The following is a 6,020-nucleotide window of genomic DNA, read 5'->3' on the forward strand; positions in this document are numbered from 1 at the left end:
CGGGAAAAAGGGATCTGTTTGAGGTTTTTTTTTTTTTTTAATTGCCCTACCAACGCACTGGACAGTGTATTATCCCCATATTTGACGTTGGGGAACTGTGCGAGAGAGCAGCTTTCGACTGCCCTGCTGTGAAGTATAGTCGATTGTTAAGGCTACAGGGTACAGATGAGGACAAGACTGGTTTGAATTTGCAGCCCCAAATCCTCTATGCTAGGTGCCTTTCATTTTTTAAAAATTAAAAATGCCTTTCAAGTTGCAGCAAAGGTCAGTCTATTTAAGCGCGCCGCTCCGGAATCGCAGAGGCGGAGCGGTATACAAATGCTGTGAATACATTTAAGTCGCCCCGCCCCAGCCGAAACCCGGCGCTCGGTTGCACGAAGAAACCTTGTGCTCTATCGAATCGCATTCAGCCATGATGCACTTTTACATGTTGAAAAACACGAGACGAATAGGGAGGCGCGCGACCTTCGCTGTTGCGCTCAGTCTGGGATTGGGGGGGCATAGGCACGCGGAACCCTGCGCATCCCCTTGCTTTCTGTGGGCAGCAGTCATCTGCGCCCCTCCCCCGCGTCAGGTCTGAAGCCTTCAGCCGAGCGAGTCTCGCCGAGCAAGGGCGCAATCCTGTGCCTGTTTCGACAGAAGAGCCCTACGCCTCCCAGCATTCCTCCGTCTCTATGGCCGGCTGGGGAATACTGGGAGTTGTGGGGCATTTTTCTGTCTAACGAGGCACAGGATTGCGCTCCAAGTTTATCGGCTCCTGTTCCTGCGCGGGGCGCCGGAGCTCTCCGGCACTTTTGCAGGCTTCCCGCAGGACGCGGGGCGGCGCGTTTCCCGCCTCGCGGCCCCTCGGCGAGGCCAGTTTCGCGCGGTGACGTGCTTGACGCGAGTTCGGGTTCGCGGGCTAAGAAGGCGACTGGAGCGTGCTGCGCGGGGCGCCGGCGCTGTCCCTGGCAGGGGCCCTTGCGCCCGTAGGGTGCCATTCACGGTATCGCGAAGGTTCTCCTCAGCGCAACATTTGCTTGCCGGAACAGTTTCACCTGTTGAATGCCTGCTTTAAAGGCGCAGGGCGTCTGCAAGGCAAAGACAAAAACTGTCGACAAGTGTACGAGCGACCTTCTCTGTCCCTGCAAAGTTGCTCATTTCCTCACAAGTAAACCAGACTCGGCAGTTGTATAGTACTTTTAAATGTTAAACGCCCTTCACGTGCAATGTGTCATTGTAATTCTGGTCGCGATGCCGTAAGTCAGGGCTAAGCAACCAACCTTTCGGGGCCCAGTTGGCAATTTGACTAACTCTCTTGGGCACCACCACAAAATGGCTACCGTAGGAGGCGAGACTAATCACTAGACAAGTATCGTGTCCCAAAAACTGACTATAAGGCAGAGGTGGAGTCTGAGCTGAAGGCAAACTCTTTCTCTCCCCACGCTTTGCCATTTAACTCATTCTGCCTATCTCTTTCTCTCTCACTCTGCCACCCATGACTCTCTTGCCCCCGCCCCACCTCTTGCCATCCATTCCCTCACCCCATACATGCAGCATACACGTATCCCTTCCTTCTCACTGCAAGCACACATAAAACCACTCGCACTTTTTTCAGGTTCCCTTCAAAACCTCCCCCAAACCGTTTTTCTCTCACACATGCGGCCCCCATCCATTTAGGCACACAAGCACCCAATCCTCCAGTTTTCTCCTTGCTGGCTTCCTGCTACTCGCACTCTCCCCACTCCCTTCCCTGACCCCCCCAACTGGCTTACCCTGCTGCTTTCTTTAGAAACCCCTCTTCCCAATTACCAAACAGAAGTGACAGGAGTCCCTTTGTCTTTTTTTCCTTCCTTTTTCTTGGTGACTGGGCACTTGCAGAGGAAAGCACTGGCTTGCAGCAGCCCACTATCTTCATTTCCTAGGAATGTCTCTTGACATTCCCCACATGTGGCCCAGAGGAACTCATGGGAGATGAAGATGGTACCAGCTGGAGGCTCTGAGTTTCCTTTGAAGTCCTAATTGCTGCTAAGAAAATTTGTTTTTTGTTTTAAAAAGTGGCAGGGGTAGAACACCTGGTTGGGTGCCAAGAAAGGTGTCCGGGGAGTGCACTGGTGCCCATGGGCACCGCATTGTCTTCTCCTGCTAGTATTATCTGCCATATTGCAGATGGGGGAGTGGAGTTGATTGTGGCTCTTGCCTCAGGCCTCTAGGTGAGTCCAGGGCAAGGCAGGCTACTTGCAATATCAGAACGCGGGCTGTAATCCTGTGCCCACTTACCTGGGAATAAGTCCCACTGAACTCAGTAGGACATGCTTCTGAGTAGACATGAACAGAATTGCACTATCATTCTCTTAATCAGTAAGCGACCTATGCAAAATGGAAAGTACCCAAATGCGCATAGCTGGTGGGAAACCAGTATGGATAAGAATAAGGCTGCAAGAATGGGGTAGAAATGCAATTCATAATTAGATCAGCTGCAAGGGCCATCTAGCCTCCCATAATGTCCACATTCAGCCCACTGAGAAGCTCTCAAACAGGGCATGTGATAGCCGCTGTTGTTTGTCCCGTGTTTGATAGCCAGAGACATATGTCCCAGTCTGAGTGTGGAAATTTCATCCTTACCTGTTATGACCAATAGCCATTGCCAGAACGATCATCTGTAGTGGATAGAATCTGTACAGCAGTCAATATGAGTGCACGATACCAAACAATTAACAACTTGTGGATTAATTTTCAGGTCACTACTCCAGCATCCAGGCATCTACATTTCATGAGAGGTTTTTTCCTCTGAAATGGTTGAGATAAGATGTATATGGATTTGTATAAATAATTGGTTTCTCAGATTCAATCCACTTTTTAGTAATACTGCTGTGTATCTGATTATTCATCTTCTTATTTAACTTTAGTTGTTCCTGAGTGCAGTGTGTGGTGCAGAGTGGTAGGCAGCAGTATTGCAACCGAAACTCTCCCCATGACCTGAGTTCGATCCCGGTGGAAGCTAGGTCCCAGGTAGCCAGCTCAGGTCGACTCAGCCCTCCATCCTTCTGAGGTCAGTAAAATGAGTACCCAGCTTGCCGGGGTAAGGTAGTCACGACTGGGGAAGGCAATGGCAAACCACCCCGCTACAGTCTGCCAAGAAAACACCAGCGCAAGCCGCGTCCCTGTAGGAGTCAGCAATGACTCGGTGCTTGCACAGGAGGAACCTTTCCTTTCCTTATCAAATATATTTTCTGTAAAGCTTTCCAATTTATTGATATTTTAATTTTCTTAAGAAGACCCTATGCAAATCTATTTTGGATTAAGCCCAATTGAATACAGTGGGAATTACTTCCAAATACACATTCAGAGGATGAGGCTGGTTTATAGCAAGAAAATACAAGCAGGGGCCCATGACAAAATGTTGTAGTGTATCCCTGGTGTGTGTGTTACCTGAGCCTGTGGCTGAGAGAGTTGGAAAATGAACATTAATATCAAAGACAGAAGTCCTTGCTCTCTAACAAGGATCTTGCTTCATGTGCAAATTCATTTATTTATGGGGGTGGGGAGCATTTTAAGGTGCAACCAGTGTGCAGGCAGTTAAAGCATGAGGCCTCTGCAATGTTTGGTACGGTCTAGGACTTAAGTCTGAGGGAGCAATTTAAGTAGCCCCACCGCTGGCCTGAAATCTAATAGCGGACTACATTGTGGGTTTGCTGTAAGATATTCTCAGCACAGTCCTCCAACTGGCAATAGGATCCTAACAGTGAACTACACTGCAGGGCTCTTTTATATTACTCCTACAGCACAACCTGCAGTTAGGGGATAAAAGCAATGGATAACAATGCATGGTTGTTGTAAGCTACTCAGAGCTTCAGCCCCAACCTGCGACAGGAATTTAATACCTATAGACAACGGTGCAGGGTTGATGTACACCACTCAGAGAATGACCTACTGTACTCAGTGTGCAATTCACTGCAGGGCTGTCATAAGCCACCCTCTCCGAGCCACAACTTCTGACCTGCAATATGGGGGCAGTGAATTGCAGTTGTTCCGGGATTTGCATTAGCAGGGTCATTTTTAAAAAAGTTTCACACTAAATAAGAACAGAGTTGGAAAGAGCTCTTCTCTTTGTTTTGCTACCTTTTTTGTGTTATTTTTTTATGGGTATGTAGACACACTGGTGCCCAATCTGAGCAACATTAAATTCTTGGATATCTCCATAGATTTCTATGGGCAGCTCTCACTTCCGTCCTTGGGGATGTTTAAAAATAGCTTCTCAGTATGGACCAGAAAGTGACCTATCCAGACAGTGGTTCTTTCTACCCTTTATGTCTCTGTGGTCCTGTTGCAGCCACTCTGTTGTATCCCAACCTGATCACCAGGTTTTTTCCTGTCACCCAACAGTCTGTACCACAAGTTATTATGGGGCTGCACTAGGTTCCCCCCACTGGAGGGTTTTCTGCCATTTTTGGGGTATTCTACAAATCTCAGCCTGCCGATACCCGTATTTTGTGAGACGGTGGAGTGGTTTTGGCTGTACAGGTGTGAGCATAGGAAAACTTGAATCTTATATATATAATTCAAAGTCAGGAGTTAGTTGGTCATCCCTTTTTGATTTCCCTGTTGACCGATTCTCATGAAACACACTTCAATGGAAAACTCTTGACAGACAGATTCCATGAATAACAATTAAAAAAAAGTTAGGCTATCTTCTATAACAACATACTATAAAGCTTTATTTTAAATAGTAAAAAGTCCAGTATAATTAAAAAAATATAATTAATTGCAAATTGGAGCAAAATGAAACACGAACACACAAAAAAGTCTCTGTACACTTTTATAAACAGAGGTGCAGGCCAAAGTACAATGATATGCCAGTAAAATATGGCCTGTAAACAAATCATGAAGGGATTAAGAGACACAGTTAAAAGTAACCCAGTCAAAATTTAGTTATTGCTCAGAAAGCAAGTCTCTAGTTATTATTAATATATATTTTTGAATACATCCAGTGTTTGTAATGGGGATATTTCCAAATAACTGGTTTGGAAATTATAGGTCTGGTTAATGCAATAGCCTACTTCAGTTGTAGGAAGGCCTGGTGTGCTATGGTCCATGGGGTCACGAAGAGTCGGACACGACTGAACGACTGAACAACAACAACTTCAGTTGTAAAAATGTATAAAATTGCTTATCTTAATTTAGATGACTTCATGAATTTTTTGCTCCAGTTATAGCTCCTGCAGATTGAGATGTTTCTTTTAAAAATCATAATAAAAACAATGTGTACAAGAAGCAGTTTATTTTAAAATTGTTCAAATATCAACTCTTACTACAGATTAAAGCACAAAACAGTGGGAACACTGCCAAATAGTGCAGTGTCTGTTGTAAAATTTACAAAACAGAATTGATCAGTACAAGTTTATATTTTTATTCAATAATGCATAATACTGTATTAATGCCTTGACTGTAAAAATAGTTGTTCCCCCATATTACAACTAAATATAACACTTGTATCTGGCATGTATATGTTAGAAATTTTACAGTAAGTTGTAGCCATTAACAACATGTCTGTTGCATAAAATATTCCCCTGTAACTTTGTTTTAAAGCAAACATATGCATTCTACTAAAGCTCAGAAAAGTTTTTCAATCTGAAGCATGTAAATACGTTCCACAAAATTCTTCATAAGAAGCATAATCCTCAAAGCCCTTATATCTGTTCTTATTACTAGTGAATGGGATAACTTGTATGAAAAGGAGACGTGTATGGGCAGTTTGTAAGATCAGACTGTACCATAGCCAAATATAAATCTGTCAACCCCTTCATTCATTTCTTCATGCATCTTCTATATATTTCCTGAATAAGATATTTACTGAACAAAAAATACAAGTTGTATTATGATGATCTTTACTAATAACTGCACTTAAGAGTAGAACATATATAGTCCTGCTCCTTTATTTTTCTTTTTGATTGACCTGAAATTTCAGTTGTAATATAGGACAATTGAGTTACTAGGTCTCATGCTGAGATGCTGATATTCTAACTGCTTAGCATACGGTA

Source organism: Heloderma suspectum, chromosome 2 (genome assembly GCF_057233095.1).
Source record: "Heloderma suspectum isolate Gila_16-S chromosome 2, 16-S_ref, whole genome shotgun sequence".
NCBI classification, from domain to species: Eukaryota; Metazoa; Chordata; class Lepidosauria; order Squamata; family Helodermatidae; genus Heloderma; species Heloderma suspectum.